The following is a 25,320-nucleotide window of genomic DNA, read 5'->3' as shown; positions in this document are numbered from 1 at the left end:
TACAACCCTCCGGGAGCGTGAAAACGATTCCCGATCACGCTATATCGACCGGGTGCCCCAGGAGCTCCATTCTTTGCTTTGCTTCGCCTTTGGCTGGTAAGTTTATGTTCCATTTTTAATAAGTAACAACGTCCACTTCCCCTCGGCTTGGTAGTCTGTTGCTAGCAGCCCCTGGCGTTGCTTGGCGTGAAAGAGATGTTCGAAAGGGGACTTTAAGCGCTGGGCCGCGGTTCCGCGGATGCACAAGACGCGAGCTAATGGCCATTGAAGCAATCGTCAACCCCTTAGTTGACACATCCCTACGTTTCATTCCCCTTCCACCCTTTACCGCCTATTGCTGCGGTAAGTTCCCGGGGGCGCACCTGCGTCCCGAGAAGTCCTTTCTTTTCAAAGTTTCCTTTCCCCCTCCGCCCGCTATCTCCTCGATCCCGATCCCGGCTGGTTGGACAGTAATTAATTGCCCCCGAGAATGTCCAAGCGCTGGGGGGGGAGGGGGTGGTGGGTGGTAACGCAGATTGCAACAATTGTCCAAAGAAGTGGGTGGACAGAGATAAATGAACATGCACTGGGCGGTATGTTTGCTGTTCCGCCTTCCGGAGGAAATGGTTCCTTCCATATTGCTACCGCCTGGATTTGACTTCGGTGGAAAATTGCATCGAAATGAAGCAGTCAACTGGGTCAGGGGGTGGTGCACGGGGATGTGGTGGGTAGCTCAGTGTTACTGCACGCGATGAAATGAAATGGAAAATTCAATATTCGCTAAGCTAGAAAAATAGTGGCCACCCCTACCCCGGCCCGGTCTGTTGTTGATGGAAGAACCCGCGCAGAGGTGCACGGTCATTTGGGGGGTGGATGGGGTAGAATCCATTCCGTTCTTACACCAAAGTAATAAGATGTTTTTTTTTTCATTTCGTTTCGTTTCAAATCCCATTCTACCGTGGCGCAGGGATATGTGCCTTCACTCTCACTCTCTCTCTCTTTATCTCTTTCTTTCTTTCTCTCTCTCTTTCTCTATCTCTCCATCTCTGCGCTGCTCTTCTGCATCCAATTCTTTATTGCCTTTCGCACTGGCTGGCCTGGTTGGTGTTTCATCTTTCCACCTTTATTAACCGGCGCAAACAGCATCAGAAAAAGAAAAAGAGGAAGAAGGAGGAAGGTCGGTGCCGGCATGAAGTGTCCTCTCAGAGAAACTTGGCACAAAACTGGAACCAGCAGAAAAAAAACGCGGCCACAAACAGGCAACCAGCGACGGTGGAAACTATCCAGCCCATGTGGATGGCTCTGTTCCTGTTCCTATTGCTTTCCACGAATCATGATGCCGGCAATCCGGAAAGGTAGAATTATGACTATTGCAGAAGAAACACACACATACACAGACAGACAGGAGGCAAAAAGAGAGATAGAGGGCGAGAACTGGGCGAAAATGAAGAAATGTTTTAAAAAGTTCTGAACGAGCAGGTAATGCTTTATGCTCGCCACCGAGGAGAATGGAACGGAAAACGGGATCGAACGGGCCGAGGCCGAGTGCGAGTCCGAGGAGCAGGACGAAGCGAACCCAGCATAAAAAAGGATCATCTTGAGGATTGGGATGCGAGATTGCCTGCACCGTGAGGTTCCCTTCTTCTTCGCTGGTCTGCACCAGACCGCACCTTAAAACATTTGTGTGTTCGAGCAACACACAGGTAAAAGTAAAATGAACACACACCATCACAAAGAACGAACGGAGCAACCAGACCGAAAGACAAATCCAGCCGCCCTTAAGTTCTAAGCGGCTGTGCGGTGCGGCGAAGCATTTTTATGAAATATGAAGCGAATTGCGTGAAGGAGAAGCAGCTGAAGCGGAGAACAATAGTCGTGGCAAGTGCAAAACAAATCTCCATCCCGCCCCCAACACCACCTAGTATAGCGCACCAGGGCGTTAGAAAGAAGTTACTAATGAAAGGAAGTGCTACAGAATGGGGAGCACGTGGCAGGAGTTGGTGGTTTGCAACAAAAAAAAGGTACACAAACCGGCGAGATAAGACAGGCCCCGCATAAGGCGCATAAGCATAGTGATACAGTGATGAACGAGTAGCGTGGAAGCAAAAAAGGAACCGAGAAATCCCGGCACAACACTGGACGACACAGAGCATCCGCGATTCGTGATAAAAACTAAAATCACAACCAATTGGATTGTTGCATGTTGCCAGCAGGCGCCAGGCACCGTGTGCACCTGCTACCAACACAGCAATGCGGTGGGTGAGGGGGTGGAAAAGTTGATTAATAATTTTACAATTTATGTACAGTGCGCGCGCCCACACTGCGCGGCATTTAAGGAATGTACCAGCGACACAAGCACGGTTTGAAGGACGTGAAAATGGTGGAAAATAGTTAAAATCTCGTTAGCAGAAAAGTTGAGTGAGACGCACGTTGTGCATTAATGAGGATAGAGGGATAGCGGTGAAAAAAAAAACAAATAGACAACACAAAAAAGGAATAAAAAAATGGAAAAAGAAGATAAAAAAAAACTAAATAGTTGGTGAAACAGAAGGAAATGATAATGGATAGCAAACTTACGCATAAAGCTGGAGCGACCACGAGGACGATCAAGGTCCACAGAGAGTGCGAGTTCGCGAAATTTGCGAATGAGTGAAGAAGGATCTCACTTCGCCTGCTACTGCTGCTGCTGCTGTTGTTCACCCGTTTGTCATTCGCTTTTAGACACCTGCAGTCAGGTGAGCACGATCGACTCAGAACAAGCGATAAAGAAGCCAAGTATTCTTCGCGATCGCGATCACACACCGGAACCGTTCGAGGCAATACGATCGCGGATGAGTTGATCCACCCGTGGACACTCGGTGGACAAAAGGAGGATCCACACACCGACACACAGCGCTTCGAGCGCGGATGATCGACCGGATAAAGCGGAGATCGGAGCACTGAACCCACAAACGTGTGGAGAGAGACAGTGGGCCGAGAGAGGGACAGACACTGCGGCGGCGCTTCGATGCGTCACACACCTTGATTTACGAACGTAACCGTACGCCGAGCAATGCACACCAATGCGGCTTCTCCGCTGCTAAGTGGTGGTTCAATTGTATGATTTGCACACACGGGCAAAGGTAACCCTTCCTTGCTAGCTCAGCTTCCTTCGGCGCGATGATGATGACGATGATGATGGCCCGCGAACACACGGCCGGATGCGACGAAAACCGTGGATCACACACGTACGGCGCACAGGCACACACCGAAACACACCGCCGCACGTTAAATGACAATCTGCACCACCTGCGCACCCGCCCACGATCCGAGACGTGGGGGGAGCTATTGCACTTCTTTTCACGTTCTAACTTAACTCGCGCAACTAAACCCGCGTTGCTGCGATTTTTTGCTGCTTTCGCGTTCTTCTACCAAAGCACACAGCACACTACGCGCACTATTTGCCACCGTGTACCTGCGCTGGCTGTTCAGCGTTGCTTAGCGATAGTAGCGGGATCAACAACGAACACACCGAGCTACCGAGATTGTTCTTCGCAAAGCGGATGGTAGACCACCGGGCGCACGGTAGATATGAGATGGGATTGAGATGCACACAACACCATGCGGCCTCCACTGGCAGACCACGCGCACTCGCTCTCCCTCTCACTGGCTCACCTTAAACAAACACGCGAAATCTCCCTGTGTGTTCCGTGGAGAACGATGACGGCAGAGCGAGCGAAGGAAATTAGGCAGAATGAAGATCGCAACGCAACGGCGCAAACCACGACGGGACGACGACCGAAACCCGTTCCTCAATCCGTAAGCGGTGACTTGTTTCTGGCTGCTGCCGCTGGCGCTCGCGCGACCGAAACCAGCTAAAAACGCCGTTCACAGACGACGACGACGTCGACGGTGGTGGCAGTAGGGGACGACACGGCAGAAAAAAACCAGTCCCGCGTGTATGCGGGCTACCACTGCTGCACCACTACCAAGCGGACCGCGCACGCACTCCAAACAACGGCTGCTGCGATGTCACGCACACGCGCGTCCCTCTTTGCACGCACGCGTTTTGTTCAGCCAGCGGTGTCACCCCTTTTTGGACCAAAAAAGTGGCAAAATGTGTTCCGCGGTTCTTCCTCTTCTTCACGAATCAAATTCGAAGCCATATGGCCTTCGGTGCGGTGTACTTGGTATACACACCCCTGCACCCCTTCCCCCGCCGGCGGGGGAACAATCGTGCTAGTGACAAACACGAAATGTGCGATGTTTACCATTGGTCCACGGCCACGAATTGGCGTGTGCGTACACCTGCGTCTATGTGTGTGTGTGCAAAGGCAACAACAAAACAAAGCAACCGTCGTCGCCGTCGTCACCGATCAATCGAGTCACCTCCCGGAGGACAAAACCGTGGCACCGTCGCAGTGTGGTTGCCCCCTACTCCCCTCTCCCCCTTGGGGCTACGTGTGGCCGCGCTCGTGGTGTCTAATCTACACCACCAATCCCCAAACGTCCTCCGCGCCTTAGCAGCAGCAGCAGCAGCAAGTCGATACGATTGGGTGAAAAGGATAATGCAATGACACACTTTCGTGTGGTGGTCGGTGGTCGCCGTGGTCGTCCCCTAGGCGACGGCGACTAGCAACGCGGTAGAGTGTTTATGACGAAACGGCGTCTGTCACCACGCGGCCAGTCCCGTCGGCCGCTAATCTCAAATGGAACGATAAATTGGCGTACCAGCGCACGAGGCGCACGAGGTGAAGGACACACCGGGCCACAGGGCCGCCAGGGTCTGGTCATACGAATCGTCACATTGTTGGCCACTAATTCCCTCGCGGGTGAGTAATCTCGTCCTTCTGGTCTAATTTGGTTTCCGCTGTATCTTATCAAAGGATAGTTGGTAGTATTTTGGTTTATTTCCTTTTAATTAACTTTCCCTGCTTACATTTAATACGCATTTGATATGTTTAACTTAATTGACCTCAAGATTGACGTCTACGGTAAGTGATCGTTCCGTATTACAAGAATCCATTCGCACATCTCGAAAAGCACTTTTTGGCATTCGCCCAGCAAAGATGCCATCGTCGTCGGCGGTTAAACAAACACCGAGCCAGCGGGCGCGATGTATCAACAATGTGATGTGCGCGAATCATCCAACCAAACCCTTTACTGAGAGACATCCAACTACTGCTGCTACTACTAATACTACCACTATTACTACTACCACCGCTACCATAGTGTACGAGGTCGATCCCCACCACCAACTACTAGCCATCCGAAAAGGTGTTGGTTGATTTTGACTCAGCGCGATGGGTGGATGTCAAACATCGTGGTCTCACTGTGGATTCAATCGGCAAGCCTTTCAAATGTGAAGTCATTTTTGGGCTGACAAGAATTGCACCGAACCGGCACCGGCAATACGATACGGCTGGACCCCACCAACGCCCCCCGCCCTCCCCTCCCCTTCTTATTACCCCTTTCGATGCGCTAACGTCATCCAGAGCCGGACGGACAGAGCGAAGAGCAACACACGCATGCACAGCACCGGCCATCGTCCACGCCCGAGAGAGCAGCGCATCGCGACGTCGCTGTCTGCGTGTCCAATCGGTCCGTCTCCCCACAGCACACAATGACGACGGAATGGCAAACAGGTGGTGTGTGAAAGGGGTCTTACGGATGATAAGTACTTCTTACTTCTCCTTTCGTTTGACCGCGGACACTCGGTGGTGTCTCTGTCTCTTAAGCAACTCGTAACCTCCGAAGACAGCTTAGACTTAGACCGTGGATAGACCTTGAACTTGTACGGTCACCTGGTAAACCCCTCTCCATGCGCTGATCGACGATCGGAGAACACGGGTGGGGGGGGGGGGGGGGGGGGTTAGGGGGTTTGCTTGTACAACAAACCTTCACTAACGTTCGACACGCGGCGCCGTGTGTTGGAGAGCGCCCTGTTGTTTGATGTTATGTCAAGCGGCCGCGTGAGCCGGATGGCACACTATCTAATAACCACAGCTGTTTGCCTAGACGCACACGCCCAGACACACGCATACGCACCCATAGCACCTCGGTCAAACAAAACGGACGGACAGTTCGCACTGATTGCCGGAGCTACTGTCCGAAACGGATCTAGCTCATTTGCAATTAACGATTAATTGGTTTATATAATGTTTTCATGGACCGATGCGCTCGCAAAGAGCTCTGCCATTCTGCGGTACTGCGTTGAATGCGGATAGTTAGCGCATGCGAATGGAATATACCTGTTGAATTCCATTTTTTTTTGCCACGTTATTAAACGATGACTTCAGCAAGAGCAGTAAACAGTTGATCAATTAGAAGCCGGAATCATGTTGTTTGTCTGAAGTTCAAACAAACTCCAGATGAGTTCATTGCAAAACAACGTTTTTATATCTATCGCTCAGTTTCATGAGGAGCGTTTGCTGGTTCTATGGCGAATACGATCGATAAATTAAAACGTGAAGTTGCAGCACTTAAATAGAGAGTAAAAAAAATCTAGTGGTGGTGATGATCAGTGCAAGGCAAAACTCGAAATTTCAGTGCTTTCCTATGCTCTTTCGAATACAATAAAACGATTAAAGTATTTGAAAGAATGTGAAAAAAATGAATCCTAGTAGCACAGACCGTTTCTTACCAACGACAATATCCCGGTTGCCCCATAAGCTTCTAAGGAATCCACAGACTTGAATGGGAAAACGTTTCAACCGAAACCATATAACACATTATCAAAACCATGCCCAAATAAGGTCTCCAATCACCAATCCTCAGCAATCATCGGTAAAAGGCACTGCCATGTGCGACACAAACATACGTGGCTCTCGGACAGGAAGCGGCCTCTACTCCTACATTTCGCGATCCCCTGGCCGATCGTGTAAACAGAGGCGTCCTATAAATAGTCCTCGCGACCTATGAGGGCGCCAGTAAATTAAACAATAATTTTCATCCGGGCAAACTTTGGTGAAAATCAAACCTCTCGAGCCATCCAGCGTAGACCCCGTAACCATTTTCGTTGGAGGAAAAAATGGAAAACAAACACAACCCATGCCCTGCACAGGCATTGGGAATTCAGAACAAAACTCCCAAACTACCCGGATGGACCTGTAACCCTGGGGTCCCGAAGCCACCCCGAAAACAATGGAAACCGCCTCCTGTGCCGTTTGTGGCATCCGGGCGAAGTAACCCGGGTTCGTTACGTTGCCGGATCGGTCCAATCCTTTGACGGTGGCCCGCGTACGATGCGTTGGTTGCATCAAAACTTTTCCCACAAAACACCCCCCAGCCTCCTCCTGTCCCTCGCCATCATCTTCACTTTGGCATTAGCTTTTCATCGGAATCACAATTTGCCATTTCCGCGAACCAACTGTGGCAACCACGCAAGAGGTCGCACAGGCACACGTTTTACATATGCACATCGGTACATCGGAACATTGGGAGTGCCCGGTTGCCGGCGGCACAGTTTCCGTTCCGGAAACAAAACAAACTTCTCCGGTACCCAATCGGTGTAGCAACGCAGGTCATTGTGGTGTGGCCCCGGAATAAAAAAAACACCACCCTACGCTGTCGCATCGGCCGCTGGTTCTGGTCGGTTCTGTGGGGACATCATGGGGCCAGAAGCAACATTTCAGCAACCGGGAACAATCCGAATGAATTAATGAGCAGCAGCAGCAGCAATGGCAGAGGGGCATCACCATCATGGTCGTTATACTGGCCTTCCGGAGTAACAAGAACTTCTAGCCCTGCCATGACCACGGTCTATCATTGTGTACGGTATGACCATCATCATCACGGTCAAGCATGAACACATTTCGTGATCCGCAGCATCCGATTGTCTCCGCGAGCTACCTCACGCGGACACCATTGTGAGTTGACAGTTGGAACATTCACCGTCTGAGCTGAGTCTGAGTCCAGGCTGTGTAAGGTGCCTGCTGCAGCATGAATAAAAGCACACACTGCGCCCAGGTGACCAGGTTTTTTTTTGTCCAAATTGATGGACTTCTTTGCGCTAAAAGCGTGGAGCATAGACGCATGTTTCGTCTAAACCATTTACCGAGGAATCGTAAATGAGGCCAAGTGACATCAATGGTACCAGTTCCCATATTCGCCACTCACTCGCCTTAAAACAATCGATGTGCCCAACAACGCCAGCGTCACTGGGAGCATCAAAATGTGTCCTGCACTCTTTGCAATCAAAATAATGATCCTCAATGGTTTGACAGGTTGGACATGGGCGCGTATAGTGTCTCACGTCACGATCAAACGGTTAATGATTTTTCCACACGATAATCTCCGGTAGCAAAACGTTCTCGTTGGCTTCCACTGAATAAAAAAGGGAAACCTATCGACGAGAGTACGTAAACCGTTCATCAATCAATCGATTCCGCTTAACTACTCTCTCGATGCCAATCGGGCACCGATATTGATATTGAAAACAAAGAAATCTCGTTTCCGGATCAACAACGCTCTCCCAGTTGATAGGTCGGTGCTTTATCGTGAGACTGCGTTTTTATCGTCACGCCAAGCGGGCCTGCTCTGGCGATGCAATATGGGGTATGCTACTGCGTGCATACGGTCGCCATAAGCCAATGTAGGCGTTTCAAAGCAAATTGCTCGTAAGTTCCGACGAACCCCTGCCATCACTCGAAGTGCGTTCAGCCTCTGGCTGCGTGGTAAACCAGGGAACACAAGCTCATAATTCGTCGTCGTTGTCTGTCCGTATTCGGGACACGGTGAGTTGCAGTGGCGTACATTGGCCCCATAGCGTCTGTATCCCAGGTCGGTGCCCACGGTTCCGGTTCCGGTTCCGATGATGAGGATGAGTTTTGGCCTTCATCGGCTAAGCCAAGCTAGCGCAGCAGGAGCCATCACAGCACCTCAGCAATCAAGATCGCACTACGTTGTAACAACACTGCCTTCGGGATCACCCGCCCGGGCCGTAAGGATCGACGGACGGTGGCTTCAAAGCGTTGAATACAAGCGAATTTCGGTCCTGACGTCCTGATGCCGGTGTGGTCCGGTACGAGGAAGTAGCTCTCGCGTACGATAAATTGAAATGTGCAGTGCCGTGTTTTAATTAAATTGTCACCCTGCCGTGACGTACTGCACCGCACAGGAAACCACGGGCCAAAAGGGAGTCGGAGCGAGTCTCTTTGATTTGATATATCCTTGACGCAGCAGGAGCGTCTTGGCTTTTGTGGCGACCTGCTGCCTGCCAGGCCGGTGATCAGTACTAATTTGCAGCAGCAGCAGCAGCAGCGACCAGCTTCGCTAAGGCACACCTCATCAGTTGGGCCCCATGTGAAGAATGTTCATTATGAGCGCCGGGATAGTAGACTGGGAAAGTGGAGAGGGGGTTACTATGCAGATGCAACAGGGTCGAACCGGGATGGCTCCGAGCAGCTTTTTAGTGTAAAAGAACGAAATCTCTTTAGAGTGGGTAAATTAAAAATCAAGCCTTTTGCTCAGGGAAATGAAACATCTTTTTATGCAGTGGTAAAAGGATCTTTCTAGAGTTGTATCCCGGTATGGCGCACTGGCAAAGCATTCGACAGTATGACCAGACCAAGACATCTTCAAAGAGAGTGTTCGGTTCCAGATCCTTTATTTTCGGTTTGGTTTTTTACCTTTGAGGACGATCTGTTATCTTAATTACCTCAAGGAGACAGAGAGAAAATAGGAGAATTGGATTTAGTAGGTGTGCGTATGCCTTTCGCTCTTTCAGCGATAGTCGTAGCATTTTATTCTGTTCGATGATGATACATCTGCAAGGATATGTACTTGGGCTTCCCATAACGATGGGATTCTAAAATATTTTATAAAAATGTAATCTCAGCTGCACAATTTTGTAATAGAAACGTAATTCAGCACCGCATAATGGGATGCCATTAACTAGACCAAAGAACAAAGCGTCAGAAAAAAAACCTCTGAAAATAGCTCCCAATAGCAGCGAATGATACTCAAAGTCGTAAGAAGGGCATAACAACAAGGGTCGATAACAACAGAGTTCGGCGAGATTAGTTGAGAGGAAATTACAAATGATTTGTTGAATTAACCGAGCATGATTCGCTTCAGATCAGAAGCAATTCCAACATAATTCGCTTGCTCATAAACATTCGTACTAATCGTACAATCGAGGTTTTCTCAATTTTCTACCACGCTGCTTGCAGATGCTTGCAGCTGGACCGCGCTCCCAAACGTCTCTTCTATCGATTCCATTCAACACAAACTCATCATATCTTTCGAATAGCATTTATGCTCAAAACATACCCCGCGCGTTTCTACATTCTAATCCGAGATCTATACACTGCCAATTATCAGCTTACAAACGGGAGTCGGATGTTGACGTTCACGAAAAATACAAAAAAACAACACGGGGAACGCACGATCGATCCCGACCGTTCGCCGGGTGTCAAGCATAAAGAATGGATCATAAAACCGAGAATGAACCGGCGGTGGCGCTGGCGACGCACGGTGGCCATAAAAACCGACCACACAACGGCGGATGATATGCCGGTAGCCGCACATAAAAACGGGGCAACAAAGGAGAGGGAAAGACGGCGAAAAAAAACAGGAAATTCCGTGGCTCGCGCGATCTGTGAGAGCTTAATAGAAGCGCCGAGCGCGGTAGTACAATACGGGTGTATATAGTATATGGCCACGGTGGCCAAAACCGAAAAGAACTAAATCCGTTAAAACATCACCCAGTGGAGGAGAGGGTGATAAAAGCGCGCGAGCATCCCCACAGTGCCAGCGAAAGCCAATTAGTCATCGGTGTGCATAGTTTGCATTATTGGCTTTACGGTGGGGATTGTTGAGGGTTGCACGCTGACAGCAGCTCATCCACTCCGTCGTCGTCGTCGTGTGCCGCTTGGGATGCCCAACATCACAGCAGCGCCATAATAGAGCTCGCTTCTCCTCCCACCCAATTTCCCAAACACAATGGACCGCTCGGGTGCCTATAAACAATTATTTCCCTCCCCAGGGCCCCAAAAGCGGGAGTTTTGGGGGATGTTTTATCTCTGGTCGATCGTTGAAATTCGGTTGATGAGTGATAGCTAGTCAGCCGGCGTTTGACGTTTGATGGGTTCGCCACGTTCGTCCGGTCCACCTGTGGCAAGATGCAGAATCTGTGTCTGTGGAGGCCCGTACGCACTCACGGTGGGACAGGGAGGGACGACTTGATGGTGGGTGGAACTTTTATTTGCCACCACCCTGCATCGACGCTAAGCAGCGAGAGTGTTGCTGCCTGCTGACAGCTCACTGACAGGGTAATGCAAAACAAACGCTCCCGAATTTGAAACATCTCTCGGCAGCAGCATTATTGCTGACCGACCGAACGGGTAGTTAGCTTTGGGCCGGGCGCACCAACCGCCATTGTTTACCATTACGCACGCAACGTAGATCCAGGAGCGATGCACGGGTAAGTGGGGATATGTGGGGGGCTAAGTAGAGGCACGGCTAGTTGGTTTTGCTAGTCGACCACATACTGTGTGCGCTGGTATGCTGGTCGAGGTCATCGGGAATGCTATTCGGTTACGCGGTCCTTTTACGGTCGGCCACATACCGCGACAATCGTCGGAATCTATCGGAATTTCAATTAATTTATCAAACCTTATGTCCTTGCCAAGCGGTTCGCTATTCAACAGATGTGGCCAGTAGCGACTGTTTGTTAGGGGGACCGTTCGCAAAACTCATGGATGTTAAATCCGTTAAAGCTTTGAAATTGTTAATCACCCAGCTAATGACGATACAGTGTGAATAGGATAGGAGCTTGATTTTAACTAGCACATTTCGTTGCCCCTTAGAGATTGAATCTTTGATAAGTTCTAGATGGCTAAGATGACAACCGGAACAATCGGAGCGATAGGTTATGTTTAACAGCTCCTTTCCTTATTTGCTGTACGCAATAATTCACAAGATTATGCACAGAATGATAGATTACTTGGAAATATCTTTTCCATTAGTTCCTTATACCAAGTACAAGAATGATGATTGCATTGTAATAAATGAACGTTGAAAAAACAGAGTAGAATAGAATAGCGTTCGCTGGTTTTCAATCGTTTGTTGAATTACCCCTGAAACTATGTTTGCTACGTCTGAGCTGCACGTGAGCTTCGCGTAAGTTGCATGATGTTGCTTGAGCGTCTGCATTGTTGACACAAAATTCATATGGATCAGTGCTGTGTCTTTTGTTACAAATCCCAAAGTTTGTCTCTTGTGACAAGATTGGTCACACTACAACTGTCATACGGCCTTATATTGAATTTATGAGAATTCTAATAAACTAAGAGCAAGCGTATTGAGACGCTTACATACAAGATGAACAAGATTTAAAGAGAAGTTTTCTACTAACCATCCGCTGAACCCATCACGATAACAAATCGACCTGCAAAGGGGGACTGGTAACAAAAAAGATGTCATAGAGCTGACCCCGACGTGATTTGAACACGCAACCTTCTGATCTGGAGTCAGACGCGCTACCGTTGCGCCACGGAGTCTTCGTGCGAGGTGCGGACGATATATACAATTAAGATCAAATGCCTCAACAGATATATCGGACAACGCATACATGGTAGAACAGAGTAAAATATTCGTTTCTTCCTTCAATCGTGAATGATAACACATTAAGAAAAATCGATAATCGATATTAGGTCCTTCAAAGAATGGATTTAACACTCAAAAATTAGCAACATTTCAACTCAATACGCTCTAACTTAAATGCTGCTATGGCCGGTAAACTAAATGTACCAAATTACATTTCAGTACGAAGCATCGGATTGCCAAATATTTTGGTGCCATAAATCATAGTGGTGCGCGGCTTTGAAAAATCGAAGTTTGGCCTCAGTTCTGACTGCGCTGTTGAAGGATAAGCATAGAAAGGATACTCAATCGAACAAAACTGTATGGAGTCTCCCTTATTCCAACTGCGCCCGGATAGCTCAGCCGGTAGAGCGTTGGACTTTTAATCCAACGGTCAAGGGTTCAAGTCCCTTTTCGGGCGAAACGATTCTTTTTGCTGCTCTGCTGCTCAACATCTCTGCTTTGCAAGATAGAATCTGTAGAATAGGATTTTGAGTGCCTTTGGACTGTGCAATAGAAACAGGTAAAGCAAAGGGTAACGTGAAGTATAAATATGAGAACATTCATGCATGCTGCACATATTTTCTTGTATTTGAAACTTAAGCAAAGCAAACCACACGACAATTTTATTAGGTTCAACTTCCCTTGAGCGCAACGGGCCCCATAGCTCAGTTGGTTAGAGCGTCGTGCTAATAACGCGAAGGTCGTGAGTTCGATCCTCTCTGGAGCCATTGGTAAACATTTTGTTCCGTTTTGCAAATCTTTCGAGTATTCGGTGCGCGTTGATGCATGAATACACTACTCTTCTTATGGTAATTAATCTAATTCCATTTACCTACAAGCGAGTCATTATATTTAACATATTTGTAGCTTTGTCATAATCAAAATTGGATGAGCAATGTTCATTTTGCATATAGTTCAAAATATGAGAACAACCACAAGAAAACATAAAATAGATTGTAATATTAATGTCCTTCATGAGCTAGATGTTCATGTCTTTCAATTTATGTTCTTCTATGTATGTTTTCGCTAAATCTTAACTCAGCACACATATTATTTCATTACATTGCTGAACGATTTCGATTTTTGTAATCATCACCCCGTGCGTGCGACGTCTGTTGTTTCGTCCGTCTGATTAATCTTCGTCTAGCTTGGTAAATACTTTGAAGCTGCTGAGGTGTTCAACACCTTCGTTGTTCTTCTTCTATGACTTTGGTCTCCTCGAACTCCATGGGTGCCTTCGGCTTTGACTCTGCATCTAGGAGTTGCTGTTTCGGTCTTTATCTGATTTTAAGTTAAATTAAGCAAATCAGATGGTTTTCAATTAGTATACAAATGCATAAAAAATACTATCTTCAATAAAGATAACTGCATATACGCAACATAGCACAGCGTTGGTCAGTCATCCGATTTGGCCCGAATGCACGTACCTCGTCAACCGCTGACCAATCATATAATTTGCAATTATGACCAGGTGTTGGATAACTTCTTCCATAGGCTCTTTTTCAGCTGTTTTCCAATTATGAGCCCCTGGTAGAAACCGGTTAAAGTTGGACACCTTTTGAAAAATTTCTTAAAATTTTAAATTTTACACTTCTTGAGCTTGCAACATGGCCCCATAGCTCAGTTGGTTAGAGCGTCGTGCTAATAACGCGAAGGTCGTGAGTTCGATCCTCTCTGGAGCCAAGAAATTAGGTATTTTGCTCTTTTTTGCTGTTTGCCAATCTATTGTTATATAGTGTACTATAATGACTTATAGTGTACTATAATGACCATACAACCATAGATGCCATTTCTTTTCAAGGCAACGATGGTCATTCCTTTTTGCGGTACAAAGGACTGAAATCATTAGCGGTTACGGAACTGTCGTTCTCGCGGGAAATCTATCCGGACGCATCGCGCCAATCGGAATCGTCATTATTCAAGCAGTCACGCAGCATAATGAGAGAAAGTCAGCATTCCGATGGTTATTAGTACGGCATCGACCAGCATCCTCTTTTTCTAATTGTGTTCAATATCATTTTACCATCATCTGAATGTCATCGACTACGTCGACCCTCTATCGACACTGAAAAGGGTGAAAAATCCGTTTCTTTGGTTAATGATTTCATTTTCTCGCGATTCGTGAACTTGTTAACTTTGTGTTGTCTTGTTGCTTCAAAAGAGACCTATTTTATGCTTCGTTAGGTAAGCATTAAATGCCGGAAAAACTCCAAAGAACTCTTATCAGAACATGAAACAAGGGCGGGTTGTGCCAAACCAAATTAAGGCTCAAGGGTCTCCAGCAAGCGTCGGTGGTGTAATGGTCAGCATAGTTGCCTTCCAAGCAGTTGATCCGGGTTCGATTCCCGGCCGACGCACGGATGTCCTTTTTGTTTCATTTTAATGGACACTCTTTTTCCTTGATTCACGAACGCACACACCTTTTCTAGCAAAAAGAGTCCTCCCAAGGGAGGTCTTGGAGTACCAGCAGTTGAAAAGAGTCAAATCAAACCAATTAGTTGTGACAGACAGATCAATGTTGAAGGGAAAGGAGATACACTTTTTGACGGATCTCATTATAAAACCCGGAGCAGTCCAGCTCAATTTCATTCCGCATTCCTGGTCGGTTCCATTCCATCATCCTCACCTTTGTGGAACCTTCTTTTTAATGTTTCTCCTATTTAAACCCAAGTCCTTTTTAATGTTTCTCTTATTTATACTAGATTGGTGACTGGTCGAAAGGAGTTACCACTTAAAACGAAAAATGGTGGTCAGACACCTAATGGATTACCATATCGGTCATAAAACTCATGGCTCATATTATGACTTAGTGGCGTGTTCTTTTGCATATTTAAAACCTATTAACTGCTAAGATGCCTACACAGATTATATTGATGCAATTATGGACAAGATTAAATCCGGAAATCAATCAGTTGTAATGACAGGCGCACACTTCCTCTGTTTTTTTTTTGTTTTTATATTGTGATTGTTCTTTTGGTAGGTTGAAGATTTTGTCTGCACATCATTTCATTTGAAAACTGATGAATTTGAATACATTTATTGATATATTCGATATAATTTTATGCATGTATTCAGAGATAGCTGAAGCCTCAATAGTTAAGCATTCAAGCAACAACCAGCTGGTGTTATCAAGTTAAATCTACCCTTACACCAACTGGCCCCATAGCTCAGTTGGTTAGAGCGTCGTGCTAATAACGCGAAGGTCGTGAGTTCGATCCTCTCTGGAGCCATAGTACTTTTTTTCTTCCATTCACTGTGGACTGGTGGTGTCCTAGTATCAGTAGCGCAAAACCCAACAAGTCCACGCTATTTATTGTATGTATCATTGTTAGCTCGTTATAGCTTTTATAGCTAAATTCATTGAAACAATATTTTACACTAATAGTTTAGTTAGTTTTATCTGTAGAAGAAGTTCTTTATCGATCAAGATCACTACAACCATTTGAATTAAAGTTGGAAAGAAAAATCTAGCAACATGAACATCATACAGTAACATTGAATAAGTAACTTCAAGTAACTTTAATTTCAATAACTATTTTGTATTTTTTACAATTTTTTGGCATACAATTTTCTAGAATTATGAACAAATATCGCTAAGGATGGCGTACTATAAAGAGGCTGCAATCATGAAAAATATGGAATATGTTTGAAAATATTGTGGATTGTTGACGATATCTTCAAATGCCGCACTATCTTAATATTTATACGACTTTAGTAAATCTACAGCTTAATTTAGGTCGTTCGTGTTCTGATCAGGTACATCTATGATTCTGGTAGAAAACATGCCTTGATTGCTTAATAATTATCGTTTTTGTAATTACCATTCATTTGAATAAACCTTTTGGTAAAGTGAACTAATAAAAATGACAGAAAACAAAACGCAGCCAATGGTTATAATTTATAAGCAGAAAAATTGTGTCCGCCTATGTATGAAAATCATGCTATTTTTTATTGAATGGATTCATATCAAACGAAATTAATATTACGTGATGTATATTGGGATATTCCGATGTACTTTGAATGGTAAGACGAGTAACAAATGGGAAGAATTTTAGTCATTTAGTCATTATAAATTTATTTGGTTAGCTTGCCATTCGGTGAGCACATAGTAATCTCAAGCATACCCAGGTCACAATTTATTTTTATTTGGTTAAATCTACGGTTATGCCAACTGGCCCCATAGCTCAGTTGGTTAGAGCGTCGTGCTAATAACGCGAAGGTCGTGAGTTCGATCCTCTCTGGAGCCATATAATGGTTTTTTTATGCCTCACTGTGGAGTAGTGAATATTTTCCAAGTGTCAGTGCAAACCAGCCCCGTCCCTACGTTCACATTTTATTGCATGCACTTATAATTGAACTGATTCAAAAGATTAAAAAAAAACTTCACTTCCAGCAAAACACTGAAACACCACTGGTCATTAGTTCTGCAACACTTACTGCTACGGGCATGGATCAGGAAAGTTTTTCTTTGGTGGATTGATGCTTTCAGAATCTGTGCTTATAGTGAGACAGCTAGAGTTCATATCTATAATAACAGAACATCCAGAATTTGTAATATTGATCTTTCCAATGTTGCTCAAGCTTTTAATTATCTCTGAACATTACATTTACAAATGTTTATAATTATGTTTATACGAAGTTTATGCTTCTTTGGCCCGGGCCTGGGTTTATGCTTCTTTGGCCTTAATGTTTCCACGATGTTGAGACAGTTGATAACTGTTTGACGCAATTTTAACGGTTTAGATCCTTTAATAGATTGTGTACCGATGATGGTAGTTGGCAAAAAATTGTACTAAACACAATTAAAGTTTCAAGCCATTTGACCACTCCACCTCCATAATTAGTTAATTGATAATAACAAGCAATAAAAAAAAAATACAAATCTCTAATTTCGGTTGGATATTTCTTTCCAAACCATACCGGACATACTCGGTTGTGTTTTGGCGATGGTACAGTATTCTCACAAGTCTTCGCAGTATAGAGATATCAGGCAGACAAACCTACATCTTGGCTCGATGTATGTGGGAGGACACCTCCTTGGAGAATACCGTATCCAAGACAAGCGGTGGTCTTTTACTTTCTATAAGCTATAGAAATTCTCTTAAGGTTCGAGAACGGTTCTATAAGAAGTTAATTCTACTCTGTGTGTTTTCATTTTTAAACATTTCATTAAAAGGAATGCTCATATTTGAAATGCGTTCTATTTTCTGGAATTTAAATATTTTTATCTTTCGTCAGATTTCATTTGCATTTCAGCAGAATAAATGCAATGATCCTTACAGCACATGTTCTCCAATCAAACATACAATAGGATTGTAAAGTTTGAACTCAGCAAGAAGAATAATACAAACGAATAATAAAGCAGAATAATAAAAACGGAAGAAATTGAGGGCCGCAACACGGCGGGCATTTTTTGCGGTGCAAAGGACTGAAATCATGAGCGGTTACGGAGCTGTCGTTCTCGCGGGAAATCTATCCGGACGCATCGCGCCAATCGGAATCGTCATTATTCAAGCAGTCACGCAGCATAATGAGAGAAGGTCAGCGTTCCGAAGGTTATTAGTGCGACATCGACCAGCATCCTCTTTTTCTAATTGTGTTCAATATCATTTTACCATCATCTGAATGCCATCCATTGCGTCGACCCTTGGTCGACACTGAAAAGGGTGGTCAAAAAAATCAGTTCCTTTGGTTAATGATTTCATTTTCTCGCGATTCGTGAGCTTGTTAACTTTGTGTTGTCTTGTTGCTTCAAAAGAGACCTATTTTATGCTTCGTTAGGTAAGCATTAAATGCCGGAAAAACTCCAAAGAACTCTTATCAGAACATGAAACAAGGGCGGGTTGTGCCAGACCAGATTAAGGCTCAAGGGTCTCCAGCAAGCGTCGGTGGTGTAATGGTCAGCATAGTTGCCTTCCAAGCAGTTGATCCGGGTTCGATTCCCGGCCGACGCACGGATATCCTTTTTGTTTCATTTTAATGGACACCTTTATTTCCTTGATTCACGAACGCGCACCATTCCTCCTTTCCTTTTCCACAGAAACAAAGAAGAGGTAGGGTGGTTAACGTTACTGACAGGACCTTTTCTAGCAAAAAGAGTCGTCCCAAGGGAGGTCTTGGAGTACCAGCAGCTCAAAAGAGTCAAATCAAACCAATTAGTTGTGATAGACAGATCAATATTATAGGGAAAGAAGATTCACTTTTTGATCGTTCTCATCATACCAACTGCAGCAATCCATGTTCCCACCTGATCGATTCCATTTTTCTTTGCTTTTTGCAAAACGAAGTCCTTTTAAATGTTTCTCCTATTTGCGTTCGTTCCGCATCCTGGCTGAAAAAGGAGTGACCACTTATGGGGCGAACAAGTCGGCCAGGCACCAAACCGAATTCCGATTGGATTGCGCTGGGCACTTGTTGTGGCACGGTCCTTCCTTCCAGCCACACCCAACCACACGGCAACGGCCTGCTTAGGAAGTATCGATGTTTGTTTGATGTTTGCACTGTTCGGTTGTTGGTTGGTTGCTTGGTTCGTGAATTTGGGGCGGAAATAAATATTTGCTCTCGTCGGTTTTTAGTCGAGGTTTGGCCACCAACCACCATCCCACCCTGACCATGCCTTCTATTGGTTTGCTTTGTTTCGACAGTCGCGCACCGGGCACCAGGGTATGGCCACGTGCGCTCGCTACTTCCGGAGAATACCCCTCGGATCCGTGGGACGATCGGTTTGACTGATGGTGGTTCTGGTTCCGCTTTTTTCGTTCGTTTTTTTTTGTCGTGTTTCTTCTTTTTTTGCCTCGCTGGTATTTTATTTCATTTCCCACCCCACTGCCCCATTGGAAGGACGAAGGAAGGCCAGGCAGTTTTTGTTTTGCTGATGAAGGATTTTTAATTCAATTCCACCTGCCGCTGTCGGTTGTGCAGTTGCGGTGATGCCAATGTGCCACTGGTTTCGACCGATGGTAGCTTTTTGGGGGTGGTTAGCGCTGTTCGCGTTTCAAGTTCGTTCGGTTTCCTACCGGCATCGGTAGCCCCGGAAAAGCCAGCAGAAAGAATATAGTGGGTGTGTAAAACGGTTGGTTACAATATAATTGAACACAAACATCGCGGCCATGAATAACGCATAAACGCGTTCTGCAGCGGCGCATCCTTCGCTCCTCGATTCCCATCCCTCTCTGTTGGCCACGATGGTTGGTGGCCCCGGGTGCGGTAAACCGAGCACACAGACCGAGCGAGCGAACGAGCCTTTCGCTGACGGATTGCTGCCGATGGCAAGCAGCTTTTTGGCCAATTATTTGTGCTGCACACACCGCCAGGACGCGGTCCGTACTTGCGGCCACGTGTCCATTTCCGTTACGTAACATTCGAAGCCTCATTGTAATACACCTCAACACACGCACGCGGAAACTGCGCTGAAGGAGGGCCCCGAACACACACAGTTTTTGGCCAATTCACCTGAGAGCCCTGGAAGGTGGGTGGTTGATTTGGGGGGACAGGGGGTGTGGATTGTTTATTTTCGTTTCCATGCCGGGCTCACGTAGCATCGTAGCCATATCGTGGCGGTTTGGATCTCGCTTCTGTATCTCATTTCACCAAGGCCCATATTTCCCGGGGGAATTTCTCGCTTTTACTTTGTACATTTGTACGCGTGTGTGTCTGTCTGTGGGTGCGAGAGTGTCACTGGAAAGCGCGTGGAGCATGTTTCTCTGCTTTTATTTAAAAGGTGGATGAAAGCCTCCTGTTGCAAACTGTTTGGCGAGTTGTGATCCCGTCGTCATAAAAATAAGAATTTCCTGGAAGGAATCATTCATCCCGTGATGTAATCAATTAGTATTCATCTATTAACAAACACAAACATGGGTACTAAATTCTATGAATCCAAGGGGACAACATGTGCCTGAAGGTCACAGGGTTACAGGGCGGTTGATCCATGTTCCACTCATCCTTGTGATAAATTAACAAGATAAATTTAATCGCTACAATATATTTATCAGTATATTGCAAGCAAATTCTGTGCCATTTATTTTCGATAAATATGCTATGCGTTTTAGATAACGACCAAATCTTTGGTTCAAACGATTTTGGAATTCAAACCCAGAATTAATTGTGGTGGAGTTCAAGAACTGCTGAATAAATAAGATTAATCAGCTCGACAAATTGGGAAATACCTAATATCTGTCGAAGGATCCTACTAGCAATGCGGTACGATAACAAAATGTTGATTATAGTGAGAAAAAATGTCTTTTTTCGAAAATCTCTTTTCCATTTTCAAATGAAACACACAGTGTCATCCTTGCTAGTTAGCATTATAGTTATCACTGATTGCACGAAAGAAAAAGCTCATTTTTTGAATGAATCTAGAGTCACCCGACAAAGAAAGTCCAGATTGATGATTCATTAGCCAACGATACACACGCGTGCACAGTTGCACTTATGCACAATGAAAGGCATAATTACTCGGCGGCGGAGAGCAAATTACATTCAAATGCCGTCCGGCAGGAGCATGGCTGGCCTGCCGTGCCAACCGGTAATTACTTATCCAATTTGCCATCCCGGGGATCTAGTCACTGTCAGTGGGTGTAGTGGAGAAAGGGGTGGACTCTATCCTTTCGGAGACCGGCCGCTGCAAAAGAGTCACCCATTTTTTAATGACCAATTGCTTGGTAATTCCACACCGGCACACCAACTGCACTGCATTTTGCGTGACACATGACGTGACGTGTGAAGGAAAAGAAGGCAAATCATTTCCTACGATTTTGCAAAACAAAAAATGTGCTCGCACTAAGCGACATTTAAGAAGTCCAGAAGATCTGGTCCAGCCGTGCACTGTTAACGAGCCTTCGTAATTCTTGGTGAAAAAATGAATTTAAACGTCCATCGCTGCCATTGCGTGGTGTTTTGGTGTTATGGTGTCTGGCGGTTTCGGTTTCTATGGCTAGCCGAGGCCGATTCCTTTCATTAATTAGCTCTCAACTCAGCTCCCACCAATAACATACCGAGAGAGAGAGAGAGCAGACGAGCTGGGCACAACGGCATAGACAGCTGACCAAACAGAACCTGTTGTTTCGGCGAAGCGTCTGCACCGGCCTGTTGCTGCGGGGCCCTTACCATCAAGAACCTTCCAAGACCAGCTCCGGCTACACCGAGGCAAACACAAACACATTCACACATACACTTTTCCAAAAGAAAGCCAACACAAGGAACGGAGCTGGAAAAGAATGAGTTTTCCGTCGGCGATCCAACACACGAGCAAATGTGCCAATGACATGCACACTGTTGCCACTCGAAATGGCAGACCCGAAGCCACAGGGCGGTGGGAGGGGGAAGGGGAGAGGGCATCGAAAAATGGTAAGAACTTCAAATAGCTTACTTTATGCCTCGCAGCGACACCCAGCGTCCCAACGAATGCAACATGTCGGCTTGGTATGTTCAGCGGGCGGCCAGAGGAGTGCTTTCAGGAAAATTAAAAATTACAAACCATCACACTTTCGATGTGATGCTTTCGGGATGGAGTCCACCTTCGGGACCACCATCCAACCATCAGCCAACAATGACGGCCAACAACACGCGTACGCTGCTGCAGTGTTAATCCCCAACCCATCATCCTTCCGATTTGATGTAATCCACCTTCAGAGTGGGTAAGATGCTTCAGATGATGCTAAAATATGGCCACTACGCATGCACTCACACGGGGCTAGTGGCCAGAGTAACATCCTGGAACTGAAACATCAACACTTGGCCCTCGTCCCCCTTTACGTCGATCCTCATCGTCGTCGAGTGCCAGTTGAGGGCCAGAACTACAAGAACAACTCGACAAAGAAGAAGGGTTCGACGGTCCTTTTGCAGTTGTAAGTGAGTTTGCGAGGATCCGAGTGCCCTCGATGGAACCGATACCGATGACAACGAAGCCGCCCCGAAAGCCGCCGCCACAAGTGCACTCCGAACCGACGGACATCGACCATCGATCAAGATCCGAGTTGGAGCATGAGGCCGGGCCAAGTGGCTCTTCCTGCGATACGTTCATAAGACAAATATACGGATCGACGGTCAACTGGCAAGGGGGAGGAGGATTTTTCGGTGGGAACCGCTCCGCAAACCCAACCACACCGCGCCGCGGTCTGGACTGGTAAAAGCAATTTTCTAGAAAGCTATTGGCCACCGCACCGGTTGCAGTGCACGCTCACTTGCGCTCTCCTTCTGCTGTGGATAGAATTGGGGAAAATTGCCGGGCCCACCAGGTACGCAAAGTTTTCGATAATGAAACATACAGACATCACACACATACATGCATGCAAAGACAGGAGATATGAAGAAGAAGAAGAAGGCGGAAGAAGAGTTGTGGGCTAGCGTGCGTGAGTTTGAAGTTGATGGGAAAGTTTCGATGAAGCATTGCTGAAGGTGCTGCAGTTGCTCTTCTTCTCCACAACGTACGCACGCACGCACGCACACATGTGGAGTAACCACCCCGTATCATCACCCCCATAGAAAACAGAAAAACGCAATTCGTTACTGCATGCTGGTGAAGAAGAAGATGAAGAAAAGGTTGAAGAAGAAACCTAAGAATGGTAGAAGTCGAAGCAAAGTGAGAAGTTTGGCGTCTGGCGTAAGCGGAATGGGAAAATGGGGAAAGAAAAACTCGGCAGGAACTCGGTAAAGGAAAGCAAAGGAAACTCACCTCTGGTGTGTAGGAGTGTTTTCTCTTTTTTTGTTGGTGTGTTTGTCGACCGGTAGACAGTTTGCTTTTGCGGCTCGCTGGTGAAGATGATCCTGCGAGATGGATAAACATTGCGTGAGATGATTGCTATCGCCACTTAATCGATGGTAGGTAATGTTCACCTGCAGCACAACATATGTTGTCTTTGTATGTTTTGTCGTCGTGGGTTGGTAATGAAAATTTATGAACCAAATGCGCGGAATCGTTGGAGGTTGGTGCTATTTCTGATGGCAAAAAGGAAACCACACCAAACGCTCGAAACGCTTAGTACGATCGATTGTTGGAATAAAAAAAAACGGTGGTAACGAAGCCCGTTGGATTGTTTGGCATTGTATTGTTGGATCATTGGCATATATGAAAGTTAATCAAGGAAACATATTTTGGTAGTGTTTCGAAAACAGTAAAAAGACAGTTTGTTTGGTTAAGACTGCTTGTGGAGTGGCCATAAAACCTCTATTTTCTCTTTTCAACAATACTCATTTTTATGTAACATTTTAAAACTGCGGTAATGCAATAATGACTGATTGTTATTGTGTTTGATATAAGGACGTCTCTGGTACACTAACTTGCTGGTAAACGATTCTGGTTCGTATAAAATGTTTCTGCAATGTACTCCGGCGACTGGGTATGAGTTATTAAAGGCTGGATATTGCAAATTTCGATTTCGTAACAGCATATGAGCATACATGCTCATCATAATCATAATCGAAACCAATTTAATATAACAATGTATGGCACAACCTTGATCATATCATAAATTGCGCTAGGAGTAGAGAGATCTTGTGCAACTTTTAGTAACGAACATTATTCATATTTACTCAATTATTCAATTTTTAAGCAGAGTAAACTGCGATTCCACTAAGTAAGAACGCTAATTTCGATTTAACTACTTTTTTCCAATGCATTTCACGACCCGAAATCACGGTTAAGCCACTACCAACAACCGGACTGCACTGCATCGAAAATGATTCATTTGCTCTTCCTCTGGTGATCTGGTGGTGATGGCATGGCCCATCCACTTAGACTCCAGGGCTGAAACCGTGCAGGTTCCTGACCATTCAAGTGCATGTAGCAGTATCACGGGGCACCTTTTCTCCGCGAACTATAAGCTAATTTGCAGACGCTTGCAGCGGTTCTGTGCCGGAACCCGTGGTTGAGGGCTTCCCGTTTCAATGTTATGCCAAGCCACCGTTCACCAGCTTCACCATCTTTCCCCATTACTGACACTGGCAGCTCTCTGTAACCCCGAAAACCCTTTCCTCTCAACCACCAGCGCATTTCAGTTTCGACAATGTGTACCGGAGCCGGAACAAAACCGCGGTGCGCCCAAACCACACTACACATAAATGATGGTGGTCGCCGTCATTGTGCTTGTGCAAAGCCGGACGAACTGAACCCGGACGAATAAAAAAAAAAAACAAAGGTGGTTGCGAATTGTGGTGCATCTTAGAGTCAGGAGGGTACCGGAGACCGTTCCGGGCTCATTCTGGTGAGCTGTTACTCGTCAGGAAGCGTGGAAATCGCTTTTCTGTTTTTCGCTTCATCTCGCTCTCGAAGCAGTTCGCCGCTCCATCGTCTGTTAACTAGCCAGCTCGCCAATTGCGCTTGCGAAAGGTGAGCAGCGATGGAGAAATCTTGTACCGGTGCAGGTGGATTTTGTTCGGGATCAGGCCAACACCATCACGCCAGTCAACTCCAGTATAGTTTCATCGCACTGCACTGCAACGCTGCTCATCAAGTTCAAACAAATGCTGGCCGCTACAAAAGCCAATCCGCGTGTACCGGTGGTATCAAGGTACCGCCAAGGTACCAACGTAGACACGAAGAGGAACAAGAAACATACCGGTGGAAAACAGGATAATGAATATTTTCACAGCACTCCACTGCACGGTGCCCAGCTGCACTCGAAAGCGGTGAATTAAGGATTTTTCCCTCGGCTTTTTTGTTGTTGTTGTTGTGTTAATTCTCTGAAGACTGAGGAGATGTTGGAATCGGTGTTACGTGGTTTTGTTGAGTGAAGTACACGAGTCCACTCGCGCGCTTCATCTTCTTATTTGATGTTC

The 25,320-nt window shown here is 46.1% G+C and overlaps 1 protein-coding gene and 8 non-coding genes across 17 annotated transcripts in view; 7 read left to right on the top strand and 2 right to left on the bottom strand.

Annotated features, from left to right (window-relative positions):
- LOC126572030 (polypyrimidine tract-binding protein 2) overlaps positions 1–25,320 on the bottom strand; it is a 252,267-nt gene that overhangs the window by 213,474 nt on the left and 13,473 nt on the right. For 3 of the 9 annotated variants that reach the window (XM_050231040.1, XM_050231047.1, XM_050231048.1), the window contains exon 1: positions 3,634–3,801. The exons of 3 other annotated variants lie outside the window; for them this stretch is intronic. The gene's annotated coding sequence lies outside the window, so the exon portion shown is untranslated. Of the gene's footprint in view, positions 1–2,556; positions 3,802–25,320 lie in introns of those variants that run through there. 3 more of the 9 variants (XM_050231042.1, XM_050231049.1, XM_050231041.1) reach the window with 2 other exon arrangements.
- Trnaw-cca (transfer RNA tryptophan (anticodon CCA)) lies at positions 12,390–12,461 on the bottom strand. Its single transcript has one exon. It is a non-coding gene; the product is annotated as a tRNA-Trp (tRNA).
- On the top strand, positions 12,892–12,964 carry Trnak-uuu (transfer RNA lysine (anticodon UUU)). Its single transcript has one exon. It is a non-coding gene; the product is annotated as a tRNA-Lys (tRNA).
- Positions 13,201–13,274, top strand: Trnai-aau (transfer RNA isoleucine (anticodon AAU)). The gene has a single exon. It is a non-coding gene; the product is annotated as a tRNA-Ile (tRNA).
- Trnai-aau (transfer RNA isoleucine (anticodon AAU)) lies at positions 14,156–14,229 on the top strand. Its single transcript has one exon. It is a non-coding gene; the product is annotated as a tRNA-Ile (tRNA).
- Trnag-ucc (transfer RNA glycine (anticodon UCC)) lies at positions 14,832–14,903 on the top strand. The gene has a single exon. It is a non-coding gene; the product is annotated as a tRNA-Gly (tRNA).
- Positions 15,703–15,776, top strand: Trnai-aau (transfer RNA isoleucine (anticodon AAU)). Its single transcript has one exon. It is a non-coding gene; the product is annotated as a tRNA-Ile (tRNA).
- Trnai-aau (transfer RNA isoleucine (anticodon AAU)) lies at positions 16,720–16,793 on the top strand. The gene has a single exon. It is a non-coding gene; the product is annotated as a tRNA-Ile (tRNA).
- Positions 18,429–18,500, top strand: Trnag-ucc (transfer RNA glycine (anticodon UCC)). Its single transcript has one exon. It is a non-coding gene; the product is annotated as a tRNA-Gly (tRNA).

Source organism: Anopheles aquasalis, chromosome 2, assembly GCF_943734665.1.
Source record: "Anopheles aquasalis chromosome 2, idAnoAquaMG_Q_19, whole genome shotgun sequence".
Classification (NCBI taxonomy): Eukaryota; Metazoa; Arthropoda; class Insecta; order Diptera; family Culicidae; genus Anopheles; species Anopheles aquasalis.
The sequence above is the reverse complement of the archived record's forward strand: the minus strand, read 5'-3'. Positions and strand labels throughout refer to the sequence as shown.